We start from the raw sequence: 25118 nt of genomic DNA, 5'->3' as shown, positions 1-25118 counted from the left end.
GGTATTCTTTTCGGTCCTGGTTGGGGAGATTTCCTTTGACTTCCTGTCTAGCATGTATCTGGACTATAAACCAGAGGCTCTGGATGGACAGTTGGATAAATGGTTCTATATTTAGGATGTATCTGGTCTATAAACCAGAAGCTTTGGATTTATCTGGACACATATTAAAAAATAACCACTGATAACAGTATTTTAGGTTTGTGTAGTAGTGGATGTTGGAGATAAAGACATCACAGTGACTATGGAGGAAGAGAACGGTCATGACATGGGGAATTTATTGGTATAAATAGAAAAAGAATCTTATTACCCTCTTTGTGTGTTCCAGCGATGTGTGCTCTCTTTTTCCTCCTCCTTTCACTTTGGATATTGTACGTTATACAACGTTCTATGCTTATCTTTCATCAGTTCCTGTCAGAGTGATCCGCGCACAATATGTGATGTTGCATCATGTGAGGCTTCTCAGGGTACGGAGTGAATATATCCTATATCTAACCCATCCTCCGCCCATACTACCTGTGCTTCTTTAACGGTTTCCTGCAAATATGTAGAAAGAGGAAGTGTGGTCCACCCTGCCCCCATCTCTAATTGCTAAAACTACTTCTCTAAATCTCTTCAAAGTAAATTCACAGAGCACCCGGGAATGACTCTACAAGGGTGATACACCGTGCATCTATCATCTAAACTGCTTACAAGTAAGCAAGGGGTTTCCCGGGTCTTTGTCAAGACCCCATTTATACCCACACAAGGCTCACATTCTGTCAGCGTTTTAGTATATTCTCCCTCCTTGACACTAGGCTCACACCTATGCGCTTTTTAGTGCATTTTGCAATTGGCAGAAATTCACTACAGTCCATTTAACATTGTTTCCTATGGTACACGTTCACAACTATATATTTTTTAGTCAGTGCGTGTTTGGAAAGGGTCAGGGATTTTTTTCCTGCAGCAGATTGCGTTTTGTGTGTAAAAGACTTTAATGGACCCACTCCAAAAACACAAGTGTTTTGCGTTTTTTCTTTTCAATACCAAACTGTGAATTTGCTGGCAATTAAAAAATGGGGAAAAAAATGGTGTGGGGCCCCCCTCCAAATCCATACCAGCCCCTTTGGATCTGGTATGGATTTGGAGGGGAACCCCACTACAAAATGTTTTTTAAAAAATGGCATGGGTCCCCCCCTCAATCCATACCAGACTTTTATGCGAGCCCAGCAGGCCAGCTGGCCAGGACATGGAGGGGATGAGCCCCATTCCTGAACCATTCCAGGCCACATGCCCTCAACATATGGGCGTGCATCAAAAATCACGTTCAAAAACACAAAATGCACTGTAAAACACACTTGAAAGCCGCATCAACTGCAACCGCATAGATGTGAACATAGGATTAAAGAAGAGGCCGCTGCTCCCAAATGTACGAGAAATTGTACAATTTTACCGACTACCAATAAGTTGATTGTAGGGGCTTCATTGGAATTACTGGAAACCTGAGGACACATTAAGGGAGTCGCCTCCCGGGCATCCCTATTGTTTTTTTACTTGCCAGGGCATAGGGTATTTCACAGAACTCCCAACTGGGGGGGAAGCAGGACCAGATCTAACTGGTCTGATGTGGGGGTGCAGTAAAAAATGTCAAGGGGCAGAGGATGTGAGGTCAGTAGGGCAGTATACAGACATCTCAAGTCTCCCGCTACTCCCGCATTTGACGGTGGGCTCACAGACACCTGCGAGTGCGGCATGATCTCCCGGCTGAGCCTGCACTGCCACTCAGCCTGGAGTAATCACAAACAGCGGGTGTCTCCCGCTGTGTCATGCAGCTGCAGTCTTAACTGTTCGGCGGCCGTCCACTGTAACAATGTCCTCATCTATGGTATACGGAACACTGATTCATATTACCAGCATTGTATCAGTGTTCAGTTGACCGTCTATCATGGATAGGGATGAGCTTCGAGTTCGAGTCGAACTCATGGTCAACTCGAACAATGGCTGTTTGCCAGTTCGCCGAACAGCGAACAATTTGGGGTGTTCGCGGCAAATACGAAAGCCACGGAACACCCTTTAAAAGTCTATGGGAGAAATCAAAAGTGCTAATTTTAAAGGCTTATATTCATGGTATTGTCATAAAAAGTGTTTGGGGACCCGGGTCCTGCCCCAGGGGACATGGATCAATGCAAAAAAAAGTTTTAAAAACGGACGTTTTTTCGGGAGCAGTGATTTTAATGATGCTTAAAGTGAAACAATAAAAGTGTAATATTCCTTTAAATTTCGTACCTGGGGGGTGTCTATAGTATGCCTGTAAAGGGGCGCATGTTTCCCGTGTTTAGAACAGTCTGACAGCAAAATGACATTTCAAAGGAAAAAAAGTCATTTAAAACTACTGGCGGCTATTAACCACTTCAGCCCCGGACCATTATGCTGCCTAAGGACCAGAGGTCTTTTTCCAATTTGGCACTGCGTCGCTTTAACTGCTAATTGCGCGGTCATGCAATGCTGTACCCAAACGAAATTTGCGTCCTTTTCTTCCCACAAATAGAGCTTTCTTTTGATGGTATTTGATCACCTCTGCGGTTTTTATTTTTTGCGCTATAAATGGAAAAAGTCCGAAAATTTTGAAAAAAAATGATATTTTCTACTTTTTGTTATAAAAAAAATCCAATAAACTCAATTTTAGTCATACATTTAGGCCAAAATGTATTCGGCCACATGTCTTTGGTAAAAAAAATGTCAATAAGCGTATATTTATTGGTTTGCGCAAAAGTTATAGCGTCTACAAACTTGGGTACATTTTCCGGAATTTACACATCTTTTAGTTTATGACTGCCTATGTCATTTCTTGAGGTGTTTAAATGGCAGGGCAGTACAAAACCCCCCCAAATGACCCCATTTTGGAAAGTAGACACCCCAAGGAAATTGCTGAGAGGCATGTTGAACCCATTGAATATTTATTTTTTTTGTCCCAAGTGATTGAATAATGACAACAAAAAAAAAATATTTACAAAAAGTTGTCACTAAATGATATATTGCTCACACAGGCCATGGGCCTATGTGGAATTGCACCCCAAAATACATTCAGCTTCTTCTCCTGAGTACGGGGATACCACGTGTGTGGGACTTTTTGGGAGCCTAGCCGCGTACGGGGCCCCGAAAACCAATCACCGCCTTCAGGATTTCTAAGGGCGTAAATTTTTGATTTCACTCCTCACTACCTATCACAGTTTTGAAGGTCATAAAATGCCCAGATGGCACAAACCCCCCCCAAATGACCCCATTTTGGAAAGTAGACACCCCAAGCTATTTGCTGAGAGGCATGTTGAGTCCATGGAATATTTTATATTTTGACACAAGTTGCGGGAAAGTGACACTTTTTTTTTTGCACAAAGTTGTCACTAAATGATATATTGCTCACACAGGCCATGGGCATATGTGGAATTGCACCCCAAAATACATTTAGCTACTTCTCCTGAGTACGGGGATACCACATGTGTGGGACTTTTTGGGAGCCTAGCCACGTACGGGGCCCCGAAAACCAATCACCGCCTTCAGGATTTCTAAGGGCGTGAATTTTTGATTTTACTCTTCACTGCCTATCACAGTTTCGGAGGCCATGGAATGCCCAGGTGGCACAAAACCCCCCCAAATGACCCTATTTTGGAAAGAAGACACCCCAAGCTATTTGCTGAGAGGCATGGTGAGTATTTTGCAGCTCTCATTTGTTTTTGAAAATGAAGAAAGACAAGAAAAAACTTTTTTTTTTCTTTTTTCAATTTTCAAAACTTTGTGACAAAAAGTGAGGTCTGCAAAATACTCACTATACCTCTCAGCAAATAGCTTGGGGTGTCTACTTTCCAAAATGGGGTCATTTGGGGGGGTTTTGTGCCACCTGGGTATTCCATGGCCTCCGAAACTGTGATAGGCAGTGAAGAGTGAAATCAAAAATTTACGCCCTTAGAAAGCCTGAAGGCGGTGCTTGGTTTTCGGGGTCCCGTACGCGGCTAGGCTCCCAAAAAGTCTCACACATGTGGTATCCTCGTACTCAGGAGAAGCAGCAGAATGTATTTTGGGGTGTAATTTCACATATTCCCATGGCATGTTTGAGCAATATATCATTTAGTGACAACTTTGTGCAAAAAAAAAAAAAATAAAAAATTGTCTCTCTACCGCAACTTGTGTCACAATATAAAATATTCCATGGACTCGACATGACTCTCAGCAAATAGCTTGGGGTGTCTACTTTCCAAAATGGGGTCATTTGGGGGGGTTTTGAACTGTCCTGGCATTTTATGCACAACATTTAGAAGCTTATGTCACACATCACCCACTCTTCTAACCACTTGAAGACAAAGCCCTTTCTGACACTTTTTGTTTACATGAAAAAATTATTTTTTTTTGCAAGAAAATTACTTTGAACCCCCAAACATTATATATATTTTTTAAAGCAAATGCCCTACAGATTAAAATGGTGGGTGTTTCATTTTTTTTTCACACACTATTTGCGCAGCGATTTTTCAAACGCATTTTTTGGGGAAAAAACACACTTTTTTCAATTTTAATGCACTGAAACACACTATATTGCCCAAATGTTTGATGAAATTAAAAAGATGATCTTAGGCCGAGTACATGGATACCAAACATGACATGCTTTACAATTGCGCACAAACGTGCAGTGGCAACAAAATAAATACATTTTTAAAAGCCTTTAAAAGCCTTTAGAGGTTACCACTTTAGATTTACAGAGGAGGTCTACTGCTAAAATTACTGCCCTCGATCTGACCTTTACGGTGATACCTCACATGCATGGTGCAATTGCTGTTTACGTTTGACGACAGACCGCCGCTTGCGTTCGCCTTAGCGCGAGAGAAGGGGGCGATAGGGGTGCTTTTTTTTTTTCTTTATTTTTTTTTTGCTTTTTTATCTTATTTTTAAACTGTTCCTTTCATTTTTTTTAATCATTTTTATTGTTATCTCAGGGAATGTAAATATCCCCTATGATAGCAATAGGTAATGACAGGTACTCTTTTTTGAAAAAATTGGGGTCTATTAGACCCTAGATCTCTCCTATGCCCTCAGAGCATCTGACCACACCAAGATCGGTGTGATAAAATGCTTTCCCAATTTCCCAATGGCGCTGTTTACATCTGGCGAAATCTAAGTCATGAAATGCTCATAGCTTCCGTTTTTTTAGGCCATAGAGATGTTTGGAGCCACTCTGGTCTCTGATCAGCTCTATGGTCAGCTGGCTGAATCACCGGCTGCATTCTCAGGTTCCCTGTTGAGACAGGAGAGCCAGAGAAAAACACGGAAGACGGTGGGGGGGGCATTCCCTCCCACGGCTTGTAAAAGCAGTCTAGAGGCTAATTAGCCGCTAGGATTGCTTTTACATGAAAGCCGACCGCTGGCTGAAAAGAATGATACCAAGATGATACCTAAACCTGCAGGCATCATTCTGGTATAACCACTCAAAGTCGTGAATGGCGTACCTGAAGACAAAAAAATGGTTAACAGTAAAACACAGTAAACGGTAAAGTATAAAATTGCATACCTGAAAAACAAACATGATAAAACATAATAACAATAAAACATTGCAGAATAGAATACAGTAAAAAAGAGCAGAACAATAGAGAGAGAATAGAGAGAGAGAGAACAATAAAACGACAACTATTTTTTTAAATTTTATATATATATATTTTTTTTTTTACACTTTTTTTGTAACTAACTTTTATAACTGTAACCGGTTCCAGGTTCGGGTCTCTCAAAATACGATGGCATCTTGGGAGACCCTGTGAAAGTGTGCCTAGTCTGTGCAATGCTGTACCCTACGCTAATACTCAACTAGTGAATGGTAGCTTTCAAAACATTCACCAATGCAAAGACCAGGATTGTCAGGACAGGAGGGACAATAATAGCGGATGTCACGCCTATATCCGCGCTTGCTGCAGACACGACATCTTTTTTTGGGGGGGTTAGTTGGGTAGGGGTACTCGGGAGGACATAAAGAAAATGCCTCTCATGCAGCCAACTGCATTTGGTTGGGGATGTGAATGGGGGAAGTACGGGCGCTGTAGAAGTGGTGGGTTCCCAATTATTAGGATTGGCGAATGCAGCAGGAAGGGCATTATGGGCACAACGGGCCTGTTTGTCTTCTTCTTGGTGGCAGCGGGACACTACTTGTGCTTGCCACCTCACCAGCTTGAACTGCACTTATGGGACTCGCCACGTCACCAAGTGTTATTGCAGTGCTGGTTTGACTACGACCGGGGTGTACTAGGCCGCTGGCGCTTGCTAGTTCACCAAAACGCTACCAAAAAAACTGTTAGCGATCGCAGGGATCAGGCCTGACTCTGCGAACGCTGCAGTTATGTGTTTAGTGTTTTGTAAGTGACAGTGATCGATCGATACTGCACTTGGGTGGGCTGGGCGGAGGGGCAAAACGCAGGTGCTAGCAGGTATCTGGGCTGATCCCGCTAACACTGCATTTTTGGGAACCCTAAACTGCTGGGGACGCTAGTATAGATCTGATCGGATCAGACATTGACATGTTCAGATACTATACCACTAAGGGAGGTGTATGCTGCGTGCGTGGGTGTTAGCAGTACTGGCGCTAATCTGACGCTGCCTGGGGCGACGCATATCACCGCCGGGCGATAAGGGGGCTAAACTTTTATTAGGTAATAAACGGCGGGTGCCCTGACACTATAAAAAATAAACGAACTAACCAGCGTCACCCGCAACGGTTATACAGTGATCAGTGGTGAAAGGGTTAACTAGGGGGCAATCAAGGGGTTAAAACATTTATTAGGTAGTATATGGGGGTCCCTGTCGCTATAAAACACTGACGGCGAACCTAAATATTTACGTCCCTAACCAGTGACACTAATACAGCGATCAGAAAAATTATTGCTTTGTGACACTGGCGACAGGGGGTGATCAAGGGGTTAAATCTTTATTAGGGGGGGTTAGGGGGGTATCCTAGACCTAAAGGGGGCTAACAGTACCTGTCCTACCATAGTAACTGTCACAAACTGACACCATGCAGTAATCAGAAAAAAAAAAAAACCTGCTTGGTGTCAGTATGACAGGGAGGGGGGAGGGGTGATTGGGGGGTGATCGGGGGGTGATCAGGGGGGGATCGGGGGTGTTTTGTGTGCCTGTCATGTTCTACTGTGTGTGTAGTGTTTGTGCACTCACATAGATGTCTTCTCTCCTCGGCGCCGGAACGGAAAATACCAAGCCGAGGAGAGATGACATCATTTCCTTTGCTGCTGTTTAGCATACAGCAGCAAAGGAATGTTCTGATTGGCCGGCGGCGATCGCGAGGGGGGGGCCACGAATGGATGGCCTCCCCCTCACCTCCGATCACCGGGGGACAAAAGAGGACCTCCTCGGGCACCGGGGGGGTCCGATCGGACCCCCCACCCGCGGGAGGCAGATCACGTAGATCTACGTGATTTTGCCTGCCCGTGCCGCCTTGCCGACGTATATCGGCGTGAGGCGGTCCTTAAGTGGTTAATGAATTGCCGGTCTGACAATACACATAAAAGTTCATTGATAAAAACGGCATGGGATTTCCCCAAAGAGGAACCCCCGAACCAAAATTTAAAAAAAAATGGCGTGGGGGTCCCCCTAAATTCCATACCAGGCCCTTCAGGGCCCTTTTAGGACAATACCATGCAAATTAGCCTTTAAAATTAGCACTTCTAACTTTGAACGTTCGAGTCCCATAGACTTCAATGGGGTTCTAACGTTCGTGCGAAGTTTTGGTCCGTTCGCAAGTTCTGGTGCGAACCGAACCGGGGGGTGTTCGGCTCATCCCTAATCATGGATGAGAAGGCGAGACTTTGTTACAGTGGACGGCTGCCGAACAGTTAAGACTTCAGCTGCATGACACAGCAGGAGACACCCGCTGTGTGTAATCAAGGTACTGGCGAGGCTGCAGATGGGCACTGATGAGGATACAGAAGGGCACAGTGAGGCTGCAGATGGGCACAGTGAGGCTGCAGATAGGCACTGATGAAGCTGCATTGTTGGCACAGTGAGGCTGAAGATGGGCACTGATGAGGATACAGATGGGCACAGCGAGGCTGCATTGTTGGAACAGTGAGGCTGCAGATGGGCACAGTGATGATGCAGATGGGCACAGTGAGGCTGCAGATAGGCACTGATGAGGATACAGATGGGCACAGTGAGACTGCATTGTTGGCACAGTGAGTCTGAAGATGGGCATTGATGAGGATACAGATGGGCACAGTGAGGCTGCAGATAGGCACAGTGAGGCTGCAGATGGACACTGATGAGGATACAGATGGGCACAGTGAGGCTGCATTGTTGGCACAGTGAGGCTGCATTGTTGACACTAATGAGGCTGCAGATGGGCACAGTGAGGCTGCATTGATGGCTCAGTGAGGCTGCATTGATGGGCACATTGAGGCTGCATTGATGGGCACTGACGAGGCTGCAGATGGGCACAGTGAGGCTGCAGATTGGCACAGTGAGGCTGCAGATTGGCACAGTAAGGCTGCAGATGGGCACAGTGAGGCTGCATTGATGGCTCCGTGAGGCTGCATTGATGGGCACATTGTTGGTGAGTGTGACACAACATTATCTTTTAAAGTATTATTTTATTATGGCATTATATTATTAATTATCTTTAAAGTATTATTTTATTATAGTATTTTATTATGAATGGGGGGGGGGTTGTCACCGTGACCTCCCTGAAATGAGCTTGCCACCTCCCTGAAATTAGTTTTTGCAGGTTGGGATGTCTGAGTATAGAGGGGGTCATCAAGGGCAGAGGATAGGGTCAGCAGTTTGTAGGGCAGTGTACAATGGGTTATCAAGGCAGGGGACAGGGAGCAGCAGGACTGTGTGCAGGAGTTCAGCAGGGTACAGGAGGGGGGGTCGGTAGAGCATTTAAAGGGGTCAGCAGGGCAGAAGACAATGACCAGCAGAGACGAAGACAGGGTCCCTGCTGGCAGAGCACTCAGCCGAGATCCTCCTTCCATCCCCGCACTGCACACAGCCTGGGTACTCAGATATCCTCCTCCCCACACAGCACATAGCTGACATTGGATTCCCTTACAGACACAGCCTCCATATGCACAGTGTTCTGACAAATATGTATTTCACTTGTAAAGATAAAAGCAGACTTCTGACATGCAAAAAGTCCCCAAAACACCTGCTTCTAAACCACCCTCCCTTCCTTTGAAGGCAGTATGTTCTGCAGCTTGCTAGCTGATGTTCTAGACAGATAAGATAAACCGCAAAGTGTATCTTAAATGATCGAGAAAGAATGTCAACCAACAACCCAGCAAAAACACATGATACAAATGTTATAAATTAAGTTGCAGTTCAGTGAGTAAATAAATATTTGATCCCCAAGGAAAACACGACTTAGTACTTGGTGGAGAACCCCTTGTTGACAAGCACAGAGGTAAGACGTTTCTTGTAGTTGGTGACCAGGTTTGCACACATTTCAAGAGGGATTTTGGTCCAGTCTTCTTTACAGATCTTCTCTAAGTCCTTAAGGTCTTTGGCGGTATGTTTTGGGTCATTGTCATTAGGGATGAGCTTCGAGTTTGAGTCGAAACCCATGTTCGACTCGAACATCATGTGTTCGACCATTCGTCGAATTACGAACGATATGGGCCGTTCGCACAAAATTTGAGTGGCGCGTCACGGCCCATAATTCACTGCGGCATCGCAGTGCATTGCTGGCTGATGATTGGCCAAGCATGCACTATGACCCGCATGCTTGGCCAATCACAGCGCCGTGTTTACAGAGAGCCGTAATTGGCCAAAACCAGGGAGGCTTTGGCCAATTATGGCTCAGGGGGTTTAGTACATGCCCCACACTATATAAGGCTGCCTGCGTGGCGGCCTTGTGTAGTGTGTTGCGGCGGCGGAGAGAATTAGACAGAGAGACAGTGTCATTTGATTTAAGTTAGATAGAGTAGGCAGGTCGAGTCAGTTAGCTGCACTAATGCCCCGTACACACGGTCGGACTTTGTTCGGACATTCTGACAACAAAATCCTAGGATTTTTTCCGACGGATGTTAGCTCAAACTTGTCTTGCATACACACGGTCACACAAAGTTGTCGGAAAATCCGATCGTTCTAAACGCGGTGACGTAAAACACGTACGTCGGGACTATAAACGGGGCAGTGGCCAATAGCTTTCATCTCTTTATTTATTCTGAGCATGCGTGGCACTTTGTCCGTCGGATTTGTGTACACACGATTGGAATTTCCGACAACAGATTTTGTTGTCGGAAAATTTGATATCCTGCTCTCAAACTTTGTGTGTCGGAAAATCTGATGGAAAATGTGTGATGGAGCCTACACACGGTCGGAATTTCCGACAACAAGGTCCTATCACACATTTTCCGTCGGAAAATCCAACCGTGTGTACGGGGCATTACAGTGTATTGTGTATATATATGCATCCCAGGTGTTGTGTGTATATATATATATATATATATATATATATATATATACACACTGTATTCCGTTTAGCTAGATCTGTTCCTGTTATTCTCTTCCTAATATACTGAAAGGCAGGCAGGTGTTTTTACAGTATTTCCAGTTAGTGTACTGTGTACCCTGCACAGTTGCACCTACAGTATAGCTACCTGAAGCCAAGTGCTTGTGTTCTTCTTCTAATCCTATTAATAGCACGGGCAGGCTCTTGAAGTATTTACAGTTAGTGTACTGTGTGCCCTGCACAGTTGCACCTACAGTATAGCTACCTGAAGACAAGTGCTTGTGTGCTTCTTCTGATCCTATTAATAGCACAGGCAGGCTCTTGAAGTATTTACAGTTAGTGTACTGTGTAACCCTGCACAGTTGCACCTACAGTATAGCTACCTGAAGCCAAGTGCTTGTGTGCTTCTTCTGATCCTATTAATAGCACAGGCAGACTCTTGAAGTATTTACAGTTAGTGTACTGTGTAACCCTACACAGTTGCACCTACAGTATAGCTACCTGAAGCCAAGTGCTTGTGTGCTTCTTGCACCTATAGTATAGCTACCTGAAGCCAAGTGCTTGTGTGCTTCTTCTGATCCTATTAATAGCACAGGCAGGCTCTTGAAGTATTTCCAGTTAGTGTACTGTGTACCCTGCACAGTTCCACCTACAGTATAACTACCTGAAGACAAGTGCTTGTGTGCTTCTTCTGATCCTATTAATACCACAGGCAGGCTCTTGAAGTATTTCCAGTTAGTGTACTGTGTACCCTGCACAGTTCCACCTACAGTATAGCTACCTGAAGACAAGTGCAGGTGTTCTCATACTAATAATACTACAGGCAGGCAGTTGATTCTGCTAGCTGCAGTATAATTGGTATATATATACATCCCAGTTTTGTGCAGCTACATCTCACTGCAGGTCATTAGTATGTCTGGAAGGCCGACAACGAGAGGCGGACAGTCACAAGCCAACAAAAGAGGGGAAGCAGGCTCTGTGTCTAGAGTAGGGATGAGCTTCGTGTTCGAGTCGAACCCATGTTCGACTCGAACATCGTCTGTTCACCCGTTCGCCGAATTGCGAACGATATGGGCCATTCGCGCCAAATTCGTGTGGCGCGTCACGGCCCATAATTCACCGCGGCATCGCAGTGCATTGCTGGCTGATGATTGGCCAAGCATGCACTATGACCCGCATGCTTGGCCAATCACAGCGCCGTCTAAACAGAGAGCCGTAATTGGCCAAAGCCAAGGAGGCTTTGGCCAATTATGGCTCAGGGGATTTAGTACACGCTCCACACTATATAAGGCCGCCTGCACGGTGGCCCTGTGTAGTGTGTGTTCCGGCGTTCATAGATAGAGAGAGAGAGAGAGAGAGAGACAGACAGCGTCATTTGATTTAAGTTAGATAGACAGAACAGTCAGTCAGTTAGCTGCACTTACAGTGTATTGTGTATATATATGCATCCCAGGTGTTGCATATATATATATATATATATATATATATATATATATACACTGTATTCAGTTTAGCTAGATCCGTTCCTGTTATCTTCTTACTGACAGGCAGGCTTGTCTGGTTACAGTATTTACAGCTACCTGAAGAAAATTGCTGGTGTTCTTTTGATCCTATTAGTACCACAGTCAGGCAGCTAGACTATTTACAGTTAGTGCAGATCATCTTGCTCACAGTGTTCAGCTAAAACTACAAGTTAGTGCGGTGCGTCCTGCTGACAGTGTTCAGCTAAAACTACAAGTTAGTGCAGTGCGTCCTGCTCACAGTGTTCAGCTAAAACTACAAGTTAGTGCAGTGCGTCCTGCTCACAGTGTTCAGCTAAAACTACAAGTTAGTGTAGTGCGTCCTGCTCACAGTGTTCAGCTTAAACTACAAGTTAGTGCGGTGCGTCCTGCTGACAGTGTTCAGCTAAAACTACAAGTTAGTGCAGTGCGTCCTGCTCACAGTGTTCAGCTAAAACTACAAGTTAGTGCAGTGCGTCCTGCTCACAGTGTTCAGCTAAAACTACAAGTTAGTGCGGTGCGTCCTGCTCACAGTGTTCAGCTAAAACTACAAGTTAGTGCGGTGCGTCCTGCTCACAGTGTTCAGCTAAAACTACAAGTTAGTGTAGTGAGACCTCTGCACAGTGTTCATCTAAAGCAACAAGTTAGTGCAGTGCGTCCTGCTCACAGTGTTCAGCTAAAACTACAAGTTAGTGCGGTGCGTCCTGCTGACAGTGTTCAGCTAAAACTACAAGTTAGTGCAGTGCGTCCTGCTCACAGTGTTCAGCTAAAACTACAAGTTAGTGCGGTGCGTCCTGCTCACAGTGTTCAGCTAAAACTACAAGTTAGTGCGGTGCGTCCTGCTCACAGTGTTCAGCTAAAACTACAAGTTAGTGTAGTGAGACCTCTGCACAGTGTTCATCTAAAGCTACAAGTTAGTGCAGTGCATCCTGCTCACAGTGTTCAGCTAAAACTACACATTAGTGTGGTGCGTCCTCCTCACAGTGTTCAGCTAAACCTACAAGTTATTTTTTTGCGAGCTCTGCACAGTGTTCAGCTAAAGCTACCTGTAGAAGGTTGGTGGTGTTCTCATACTAAAGCCTTCCTCATCCTCCTCATCCTCTCTCACCCATGCCCAGGGTACTTTGTCTGGCAAAGCAGCGGCCTCTTCCCTCGGCTCAATGTCATCAGTGACTCCTTCCCTAGCCCCACCATGTCCTCCTGAGGAGTCCCTCGAACTGTTTGACCACAGTAGTAAGTCAAGTCGGGAGACAAGGGATTATCGCGGTGCCAAGGAAAGCAAAAATAGGGGGATAGAGTAGTAGATGTAAAAAATGCAAAAATACTTTATTTCACAAAATTCAAGATTCAATACATACAAAGAGCAATAAAATAATTGGCTGAGATTCACATATATACAATACATGACCAAAGGTGCAGTAGGGTGGGCTTCTATACCAGTGTATATCCGAATGCTCATTTCTCTGTTTGTTTACATGATGTTTTTTGTATTTCCATGTATAGATTCTTATATACTCAAACTAGCTCTCATTATTACCTGAGGAAACCAATGCTTTGGCGAAAGAAGTAGGATATTGAGCTCTCGCTTTGAAGGCCGTCCACTCTTAGCCCACCCTACTGCACCTTTGGTCATGTATTGTATATATGTGAATCTCAGCCAATTATTTTATTGCTCTTTGTATGTATTGAATCTTGAATTTTGTGAAGTAAAGTATTTTTGCATTTTTTACATCTACTACTCTATCCCCCTATTTTTGCTTTCCTTGGCACCGCGATAATCCCTTGTCCTCCCTACTTGACTTACTACTTATGTATTTTGGGATGAGGTGCTGTATCTAAATTAACCTGCCTAGCCACACTCTCATGTTTGACCACAGTGTTGGGTACATGCTTCAGGAGGATGCCCAGCGTTTGGAAGGCTCTGATGATGATACTGAGCTCGATGAAGGCAGTAACATGAGCACGGACAGAGGGGGTGCCCAAGAAGGACAGCAATCTGGCAGTCATGCTCCCCCTGCTGCAGCATATTGCCAGGTTTGCTCCAGTGATGAGGAGGGAGGGGATGATGAGGTCACTGACCCAATGTGGGTGCCTGATAGGAGAGAGGAGGAGGAGGAGGTGGCACATCACCAACGAGGCAGCATGCCCTCCAGGGGCCAGCCTAAGGGCAGCACATTGACTGCATCACACCCCAAAGCTCCACATGTGCAGGGCACTGCAGCCTCTGCGCGTTATTCAAAAAGTTCTTTGGTGTGGGCCTTTTTTGAGACGAGTGCATCAGATCGCACCACTGCTATTTGCAACATATGTCTCAAGCGTATCTCGCGTGGCCAAAACATCTCCCACTTGGGTACCACATGCTTGACCAGACATATGTTGACCTGCCATGCAGTTCGTTAGCAAGTGTATCTAAAAGACCCACACCAAAGAACAAAGAGGACCTCTCCTTGCTCCTCATCAGCTGAGATCTCCAACCCCACTATACCTTCAGTCGTCCCTGAGACCTGCACTGAGAGGAATGAAGGTGTAGAATTAGTTGTGTCACAGCCAAGTACTTGCGGGCAATCTGCTATCGGTACACCGACATCGGATTGTACCAGGCAAATTTCCCTGCCCCAGCCGCTGCACCGCCGAAAGAAGTTTGCTCCCAGCCATCCACATGCCCAGCGGTTGAATGCTAGCTTGGCAAAATTGCTAGCACTTCAACTGCTGCCTTTTCAGTTGGTAGACTCTGCCCCCTTCCGTGAGTTTGTGGAATGTGCAGTTCCTCAGTGGCAGGTACCCAAACGCCACTTTTTCTCACGGAAGGCGATTCCGGCTCTCTACCGGCATGTGGAAGGCAATGTCCATGCCTCGCTGGACAGGGCGGTCAGCGGTAAGGTGCATATTACCGCTGACTCATGGTCCAGCAGGCATGGACAGGGACGTTACCTAAGTTTCACGGCGCATTGGGTGACTCTGCTGGCAGCTGGGAAGGATGCAGGACAAGGTGCAGTAGTGTTGGAGGTTGTTCCGCCACCACGCCTCCAAAATGCTAATGATTGTGACACACCTCTCTCCTCCACCCCCTCCTCTTCTTCTTCCTCCATGGCCTCTTCCTGTGCTTTGTCCTTGGAACCAGCGGTGCTCCGTAGCCGTTCAAGGGGCTACGCAAGTACGCAGGCCAAAAGATGCCATGCGGTGCTTGAGCTGGTGTGCTTGGGGGACAGGAGTCACACTGGGGCAAAGGTTCTGTCAGCTGTGCAGGGGCAGGTTCAGAGGTGGTTGACGCCACGCCAACTTAAGGCAGGAATGGTGGTTTGCGACAATGGCACCAACCTCCTCTCTGCCCTCCGACAGGGACAAATGACCCATGTGCCCTGTTTGGCTCACGTCCTTAACTTAGTGGTGCAGCGGTTCTTGGGCAGGTACCCGGGCTTACAGGATGTCCTGAGGCAGGCCAGGAAAGTCTGTGTGCATTTCCGCCGGTCATATAATGCCAGTGCTCGGCTGGCGGACCTCCAAAAGGAGTTTAACCTGCCCAAGAACCGCCTAATCTGTGACATGCCCACCAGGTGGAACTCAACAGTGGCCATGCTGCAGTGGCTGCACACGCAGCAGAGGACCATCAATGAGTACCTGTGCGACTATGGCACCAGGACAGGGTCAGGGGAGTTTGTTTTTTTTTCCCCACGCCAGTGGGCCATGATCAGGGATGCATACATTGTCCTGTCACCATTTGAGGAGGCCACGAGGATGGTGAGCAGTGTCCCCCTTGTCCACCTGTTGGAGCACACGCTGCGTGGAATAATGGACAGGGCACTTGAGGCAGAACAGAGGCAGGAACAGGAGGACTTCCTTAGCTCTCAAGGCCCCCTTTATCCAGACAGTGTTCCTGCGTGCCCGCCGATCACACAGGAAGAGGACGAGGAGGAGGAGGAGGAGGAGGAAGATTGTGTCAGTATGGAGGTGGAGCCTGGCACTCAGCATCAGCAGCAGTCTTTAAGGGATCAGTGCCAAGAAACACATGGACTTGTACGTGGCTGGGAGGAGGTGGCTGCGGACCATGTCGTCCTTAGTTACCCAGAGGACTCCAGACCGAATGCCTCAGCAAACCTACGCTGCATGGCCTCCCTGATCCTGCAAAGCCTGCATAAGGATCCTCGTATTCGTGGTATCAAGGAGAAGGACCAATACTGGCTGGCAACCCTCCTTGATCCACGTTACAAGGGTAAGGTTGCGGACCTTATCTTGCCATCGCAGAGGGAGCAGAGGATGAAACATCTTCGGGAGGCCTTGCAGAAAGGTCTGTGCAACGCGTTCCCAGAGACTGGGAGGTTACAAACTCCTGTTTCTGGACAACATGTTGCTGAGGCTTCGGTCAGTCAAAGAAGGAGTGGTGGAGAAGGTGGCCATCTGACCGATGCATTCAGACAATTTTTTGGTCCGTGGCCCCAAGGTATGATCGGTCCCAGCAACCATCGCCAGCGTCTGTTTTACATGGTGCAGGAATACCTAGGGGCAAGATCTGACTTGAACACCTTTCCCACCGAAAATCCTCTGGGTTACTGGGTCTTGAGGATGGATCACTGGCCAGAGCTTGCACAGTATGCAATTGAGCTACTGGCCTGTCCTGCATCCAGCGTTCTTTCGGAACGCACATTCAGCGCTGCTGGAGGCTTTGTAACCGATCACAGGGTGCGTCTGTCCACCGACTCGGTTGATCGACTGACCTTCATAAAAATGAATCAGTCTTGGATCACCACCAGCTACCAAGCACCTGATGCTGATGTAACTGAATAATTTTTTTTGAAATCACAGATCCCTTCAAAGACTGCCTATGCTGATGCTGAGTGACTATCCCTGAGTAATTATCCTCTTCCTCCTCAATGATCACGCTGATAGCTTGTAAGAACATTTTTGGTTCTGGGCGCCACCACCAGTGCCTAAGGCCCAATTTTTCAGCCCCTGTTTAACAGGGGCGTGTAATTACAATTTTTGATGCAATACTTTGCAGCAGGGCTCGTTTCTGCGTTACAACTAGAGTATCTGTGAGGGGTTGCAGTGTTGTGGCACCAGCACCAGTGCCTAAGGCCCAATTTTTCAGCCCTTGTTTAACAGGGGCGTGTAATTACAATTTTTTAATGCAATACTTTGCAGCAGGGCTCATTTCTGCGTTCCAACTAGAGTATCTGTGAGGGGTCGCAGTGTTGTGGCTCCAGCACCAGTGCCTAAGGCCCAATTTTTTAGCCTCTGTTTAACAGGGGCGTGTATTTACAATTTTTGATGCAATACTTTGCAGCAGGGCTCGTTCCTGCGTTCCAACTAGAGTGTCTGTGAGGGGTTGCAGTGTTGTGGCACGAGCACCAGTGCCTAAGGCCTAATTTTTCAGCCCCTGTTCAACAGGGGCATGTAATTACAATTCTTGATCTAATATTTCACAGCAGGGCCCATTTCTGCGCCCACCAAGAGCGAGTGAGGACTTACAGTGTTGTGGCACCAGCACCACCACCACCAAAGGCCCAATTTTTCTGCCCTTGTTCAACAGGGGCATGTAATTACAATTCTTGATCTAATATTTCACAGCAGGGCCCATTTCTGCGCCCACCAAGAGCGAGTGAGGACTTACAGTGTTGTGGCACCAGCACCACCACCACCACCAAAGGCCCAATTTTTCTGCCCCTGTTCAACAGGGGCATGTAATTACAATTCTTGATCTAATATTTCACAGCAGGGCCCTGTGAGGGCTTACAGTGTTGTGGCCACAACAACACCTAAGGCCCAAATTTCTGCTGAGTACCGTATATACTCGAGTATAAGTCGAATTTTTCAGCCCTTTTTTTTGGGCTGAAAGTGTCCCTTTGACTTATACTCGAGTCCCTGCCATCTGTCTGCATGATCAGCGTGTCATGCAGGCAGACGGCGGCCGGCGTGTAATGATAGTGTTCGCCGGCTATTGCAGCTTTCAAAAGCCGCGCCTCCTGCTCAACTGTGATAGGCTGAACAGCTGTCAGTGTACAGCCTATCACGGACATTCTCTCATCCTCGTCCGTGGTATGAGAATGAGAGAATGTCCGTGATAGGCAGTCAGCGGTCAGCCTATCACAGACGAGGAGGAGGCGCGGCTTTTGAACTGTGGAATGGCCGCCGAACACTATCATCACACGCCGGCCGCCGTTTGAAGATGGAGATCGCCACAGGGAGGATGGAGATCGCCACAGGGAGGCTGCACAGGACACAGGTAGGCTGCACATGCACACAGGACACATGCACACAGGGACACAGGACACAGGTAGGCTGCACATGCACACAGGACACATGCACACAGGACATGTACAGGACACAGGACATGTACAGGACACACATGTACAGGACACACACACATGTACAGGACACACACACGTACAGGACACATGCACAGGGTACAGGTAGGCTGCACAGGACACAGGGAGGCATGCAGCTGCAGATGGGCATTGTTGACCCTCTGCCATTTCTCACCCTTGACTTATACTCGGGTCAATAAATTTTTCCCAGTTTTTTGTGGTAAATTAGGGGCCTCGACTTATACTCGGAACGACTTATACTCGAGTATATACGGTATATAGGGCAGGCCCCTACTTTCAAACATCTAACTTACAAACGACTCCTACTTGCAAACGGAAGGAGACAACAGGAAGTGAGATGAAATCTACCCCTAGGAAGGGAAATTCTCTCCTGTAAGAGTTAATATGGGAAAAACATTTCTCCTTCCCACTGATGCTTTCCAATCCTTGTTCCACAAAAAAACCCAAATTTTCAAAAAAACATTTGTCATTGGGACAATAAGTGAGGTGAAATCTTCTGAAGAGGAGGACAGACAGCAAAACAAATGTCACAGGGGTGATAACCCTTCTCTATGTTTTCCAAAAAGCTTAAAAAAGATTTTTTGGCTGGAGCTAAACACGTTAAAAATGTACCCGTTCACAATTACAGATTCTACTTAACAACAAACCTACAGTCCCTGTCTTGTTTGCACCGCCTGTATACTGCTGTTCAGAGTATATAGGGCCTGGTGGCCCCACACCTTTCCTTATTTTAATTTGGGTGCGGGGTTCCCCTTATTATCCATACAAGACCCAAAGGGCCTGGTAATGGACTGGGGGGTACCCATGCCGTTTGTCTCACTGATTTTCATCCATATTGCCAGGACCCGACATTACATTAAACCCTCAAGCAGTTTTAAATGAGATTTTTTCCTTTAAAAATGACATTTTGTGCAGGGACTGTTCTAAACACTGTTCTAAACACGGCCGTTTTAAAAAGTTTTTTTTGCATTGATACATGTCCCCTGGGGCAGGACCCAGGTCCCCAAACCCTTTTTAGGACAATACCATGCAAATTAGCCTTTGATTTCAAATGTTCGAGTCCCATAGACGTTAATGGGGTTCTAGCGTTCGTGCGAATTTTCGGTCCGTTCGCAGGTTCTGAACCGGGGGGTGTTCGGCTCATCCCTAGTGTAGAAGCAACAATGCTGGATGTGGACACGGTGCATCCTCATCAGCACGTGGCCGTGGGACACGCTTGGCCTTTTTTTCGGCAGCTGGCCGCGTTGAGCCGCAACATGCAGAAGACTTGGTCAAGCTCATCCTCCTCATCCTCTCTAACCCGGGCTCAGGGTACTTTGTCTGGCAAAGCAGCTGCCAACGCAGCCTCTTCCCTCAGCTCAATGGCATCAGTCACTCCTTCCCTAGCCCCACCATGTTCTCCTGAGGAGTCCCCCGAACTGTTTGACCACAGTGTTGGGTACATGCTCCAGGAGGATGCCCAGCGTTTTGTCCCAGCTGCTGCACCGCAGAAAGAAGTTCGCTCCCAGCCATCCACATGCCCAGCTGTTGAATGCTAGCTTGGCAAAATTGCTAGCACTTCAACTGCTACCTTTTCAGTTGGTAAAGAAAAAATAAGGGGTTGCGCTAATAACTGGGTTCATCAATATAGTGTCTACAGTGAAAATAATTGAGTCTTAACTGTGAATAAATCAAAAATATTGTGCAAACATGACATGTGAAATACATTCATCAAATAAAGCCATCAAAAATGATATCTTAGTGAGTCCCAAAAACATCAACAAAACCCAACAAAAGTCCAAGTGATGTTTATAATTAATCCGTGACAGCAGGAAAGGGTCCACCACCAGAAAATAGAAGGGGTAGCTCCTTACCAGATGGCCGTGACCCCCCACTACAGAGGATCACAGCAAGCAGAAATCTTTACAGGCCAAAGTTAGGAATTGCCCACGATATCCACTAGAGGTCCTCTCACCATCAGTCACCGCAATAAGCCCATGGCAGCGATCCCATAAAACACAGAGGAAGCTCACATAGTGTAAAACAAAAGCACGCAGCTCTTCACGAGTCTTGTTCTCCAGAAGTTGGATGAGATTAATGCTTCCTTGCTGGACAGAGATGTCGCTGGGATCAACACACGAAGAGCCAAGAGCCAGAACATAAAGGGCCACTTTCCCTGAGGTAAAGGACAAATCTTCACTCCACTCCTGCAATGGTAGTCCTGTATGCAGGGGGAAGTACAGCTGATCTCCTCTAATAGCCCAAGCCGCTGATGAGAAGTGAACACATGCCCTCTGAGCAGCGATCCCCAAGTAGTAGTGTCCGGAATAGCAAAACTGATCTGTAAGTTGCACCACACAAATAGGCAGCCGTGTCCGGACCCAAGAGTCGCCGACCAGCCAAAATGGACTATGTAGCTTTGTTGGGCTGACACACACTGCTCTGTAAATGCTTCCCTACAGACGCCAGGCACAACAGCCGTACAGCGCTGGGAGTGGAGCTGGTGTGAAAAGGCTCACAGCATAGGTATGGCACTCCGTGAACGTACACAGCTGACTCTCTATGGAAGTATTTCAGATAATGTCTCTATGGACAGCAGCTGTGTAGGATGTGTGAAAGTCCCAAGGATCCACAGTTTTCCAGTGGAGGCATCCGTGCATCAGGCAGTTGGTAGACTCTGCCCCCTTCCATGAGTTTGTGGAATGTGTGGTTCCTCAGTGGCAGGTTCCCAAACGCCACTTTTTCTCACGGAAGGCGATTCCGGCTCTCTACCGGCATGTGGAAGGTAATGTCCTGGCTTCACTGGACAGGGCAGTCAGTGGTAAGGTGCATATTACCGCTGACTCATGGTCCAGCAGACATGGACAGGGACGTTACCTAGGTTTTACGGCGCTTTGGGTGACTCTGCTGGCAGCTGGGAAGGATGCAGGACAAGGTGCAGTAGTGTTGGAGGTTGTTCCACCACCACGCCTCCAAAATTCTACTACTGGTGATTCTGACACACCTCTCTCCTCCACCCCCTCCTCTTCTTCTTCCTTCATGGCCTCTTCCTGTGCTTTGTCCTCGGAACCAGCGGTGCTCTGTAGGCGTTCAAGGGGCTACGCAAGAGGCTATCCAGACAGTGTTCCTACGTGCCCGCCGATCACACAGGAAGAGGTTGAGGAGGAGGATTGTGTCAGCATGGTGGTGGAGCCTGGCACTCCGCATTAGCCGCAGTCTTCAAGGGATCATTTACAGTCTGAAGAAACCCATGGACTTGTACGTGGCTGGGAGGAGGTGGCTGCAGATCATGTCGTCCTTAGTGACCCAGAGGACTCTGGACCGAATGCCTCAGCAAACCTACGCTGCATGGCCTCCCTGATCCTGCAAAGCCTGCGGAAGGATCCTCGTATTCGTGGTATCAAGGAGAGGGATCAATACTGGCTGGCAACCCTCCTTGATCCACGTTACAAGGGTAAGGTTGCGGACTTTATCTTGCCGTCGCAGAGGGAGCAAAGGATGAAACATCTTCGGGAGGCCTTGCAGAAAGGTCTGTGCAACGCGTTCCCAGAGACTGAGAGGTTACAAACTCCTGTTCCTGGACAACGTGTTGCTGAGGCTTCGGTCAGTCAAAGAAGGAGCAGTGGAGAAGGTGGCCGTCTGACCGATGCGTTGTGACAATTTTTTAGTCCGCAGCCCCAAGGTATGATCGGTTCCAGCAACCATCGCCAGCGTCTGTTTTACATGGTGCAGGAATACCTAGGGCAAGATCTGACTTGGACACCTTTCCCACCAAAAATCCTCTGGGTTACTGGGTCTTGAGGATGGATCACTGGCCAGAGTTTGCACAGTATGCAATTGAGATACTGGCCTGTCCTGCATCCAGCATTCTTTCGGAACGCACATTCAGTGCTGCTGGAGGTTTGTAACCAATCACACGGCCGGCTTATACTGTTTTTACAGGCGTTTTTTAACCAGTCACACTGTAAGTGCATTTCTTATTATTTTTTTTTTACACAATAAATGTAAACTGTATCGCTGTATCACGCTATGGAGCATCTCTTTTCATATTAATTTCTGGGATCTGAGCGTTAATACCCCAATCCAGTGGAATTCCTGAGCGGGGACCTGTGAGACACTTCACAACAGAGACCCAGTGGCTGGGGGACTCAGCCACCTGCTCACACGATCTCTGTGACAGGAGATCTGTTGATCCGGTAAGGAGCATTTTTGTCTGAGGTGGAGGAACTTCCTATATCATCACGCTCCCCAGGGAGACAGTTTTTCTGCATGCCTCACTCTGTTTGAAGATTGGTGTTTTTCTTCCTTTATCAAACAAGATATTTTTTCCAATAAGGACTGTTGTCTGACTGTATGGACTTATTAACAGTACCTGGTCCCTGATTCCGAGTTTTCCATCTAGGTTATTTCCACTACTGGAATCGTGTAGTTTTTTGGGACTTTAGCCTATATTGTTTGTCAGCATATATTCATTCGCTTTGTGTATATTTTATTTCTATCTTTTTATATTTAATGTTGTTTATCACTAGGATGTTTTTGATATGGTCTTAATAACTTATCACGATCACGCTCACTTACTAAGCAGCGCAGCCTATCCTGTATACCTGCCTTTACACGCACATGAACTTTAATGGCATCCCAATCTTAGTCCGTAGGTTTCAAAATTGAGTTGGCCCCCACCCAGCTATAACAGCTTCAGCTCTTCTGGGAATGCTGTCCGCAAGGTTTAGGAGTGTGTCTATGGGAATGTTTGACCATTGTTCCAGAAGCGCATATGTGAGGTCAGGCACTTATGTAGACAAGAAGGCCTGACTCACAGTCTTCGCTCTTATTCACCCCAAAGGTGTTCTATTGGGTTGAGGTCAGGACTCTGTGCAGGCCAGTCAAACTCCTCCACCCCAAGCTCGCCCATGTCTTTATGGACCTTGCTTTGTACACTGGTGGGCAGTCATGTTTGAACAGGAAGGGGCCATTCCCAAACTGTTCCTACAAAGTTGGGAGCATGCAATTGTCCAAAATGATTTGGTATGCTGATGCCTTAAGAGTTCCCTTCACTGGAACTAAGGGGCAAAGTCCAACTCCTAAAAAACAACCCCACAACATAATCCCCCCTCCACCAAATGATTTGGACCAGCGCAAAAAGCAAGGTCTATAAAGACATGGATGAGGGAGTTTAGGGTGGAGGAACTTGACTGACCTTTAGGGGTGAGTTAGAGCAGAGACTGCGAGCCAGGCCTTCTCGTCTAACATCAGTGCCTGACCTTACAAATGCGCTTCTAGAAGAATGGCACACTCCTAAACCTTGTGGACAACCTTCCCAGAAGAGTTGAAGCTGTTATAGCTGCAAAGGTTGGGCCAACTCCATATTGAACCCTAAGACTGGGATGCCATTAAAGTTCATGTTTCTGTAAAGGCAGGCGTCCCAATATTTTTTGGTATCATAGTGTATATATTATATATATATTTTATTGGCAGCATGTAACAGCCTGCTCCCATCAATTCAGTGCCCATTGGCCAATGGAAGTGATAAGCTATAATATCTAATGCCCATGTGACAATTTTCAGCTTTCAGGTAATTTTTTCGCAATTTGAATAGGTATTCAAACTCAATTGCTCATTGGGGCACGACTAATCTATTTTCTAGAGTATTTTAAGCCACACTCTCTACTTTTATATAGATATAAAAAAAACTATATATGGGTATTTTAACTTCCTTTTACATACTCCCTGTAGAATCCACTCTTGGGTTGGCCACTCTCCCACAGGCCAGGGAGACCAAATTTAAATGAGCTCTCCTTACTGCAATATTATACTATCTGAATAGGCAGATAACATCTGGTGCAGATTTACGCTATATGGAAAGGTACAGTCATGATATTTTCCTTTTTCCTTCTTTTTTTCCCTCTTCACTCTCTTCCTCCTTGTCCCTTCTCTTTAATTTTCCTCCCCCCCCCCCCCCCCTTACTTCTTTCTCTTCTTCCTTCTCCCCCCTCCTCTTTTTCTCTCTCCTCTTCCTCTCTCCCCACTTTGTGGATAGCTATTACACAATGTTAATATGCATGTCATGTATGTTCTACTATTTTGTATTCAAATCTAATTGAATGCACTGTGAACTAAGTATATATTCTGCTTTCAGAATTCATTGATCCCTTTGTGTCTAAGTGAGAGATAGGAGATCCTGAAGAAGTGGTAATCCCACGAAACACGTCAACCTAATTTTTTCCTGTCCCGACCAAACCACAATGGTCCTTATCCATTTGGTAGATGATAATTGAGGGTATTGATGTACAAATGCACACCTCCATCACTTCCTGTCTGTACCTTTCATCACTTCCTGCCTGTACCTTCCATCACTTCCTGTCTGTACCTTCCATCACTTCCTGTGTTTTATCAGATTAGGCGACCCATCAGAATTTGTAACGGAAGTGTAGTTTTGTAGCCGCCATGTTGCTGCACCCCACACTCGTCCACAGTAAGGATACAGTGAGAAGATGGCAAGCAGACATCTTGTTACACCCACCAGCGTCCTGCATTTTACACTTATTTTTAACAGTTTCACTGAGCTGAGTGAAATTCAGTATTTTGAAATCACTCAGGCTGTTTTGATGTCCATTTTTTTAAAAGCAGCGGTGTTCTCTCAGATTAGCAAACCTGTGAGATCAGCAGGCTTGCCGCTGCTTTTAAAATTCAACATCTAAACAGTCAGACACATTTTTAAATACTGCATTTTACTATATAAGGTTTGTTTATTGTTAAAAATAAGTGTGAAATGCAAAACTCCCGTGGGTGTAAAAAGATGTCCGCTTGCCGCCTTCTCACTGTACCCTTACTGTGGACGAGTGCGGGGTG

At 46.5% G+C, this 25118-nt stretch overlaps 1 protein-coding gene across 1 annotated transcript in view; it reads right to left on the bottom strand.

Annotated features, from left to right (window-relative positions):
- LOC141104756 (uncharacterized) overlaps window positions 1–25118 on the bottom strand; it is a 200171-nt gene that overhangs the window by 87884 nt on the left and 87169 nt on the right. Inside the window, exon 1 of the mRNA XM_073594469.1 lies at window positions 308–897. The gene's annotated coding sequence lies outside the window, so the exon portion shown is untranslated. Of the gene's footprint in view, window positions 1–307 lie in introns of the transcript that reaches the window.

The sequence above is a fragment of the Aquarana catesbeiana genome, linkage group LG08, assembly GCF_042186555.1.
Source record: "Aquarana catesbeiana isolate 2022-GZ linkage group LG08, ASM4218655v1, whole genome shotgun sequence".
Classification (NCBI taxonomy): Eukaryota; Metazoa; Chordata; class Amphibia; order Anura; family Ranidae; genus Aquarana; species Aquarana catesbeiana.
Note: the sequence above shows the minus strand (reverse complement) of the source record. Positions and strands in the feature narration are given on the sequence as shown.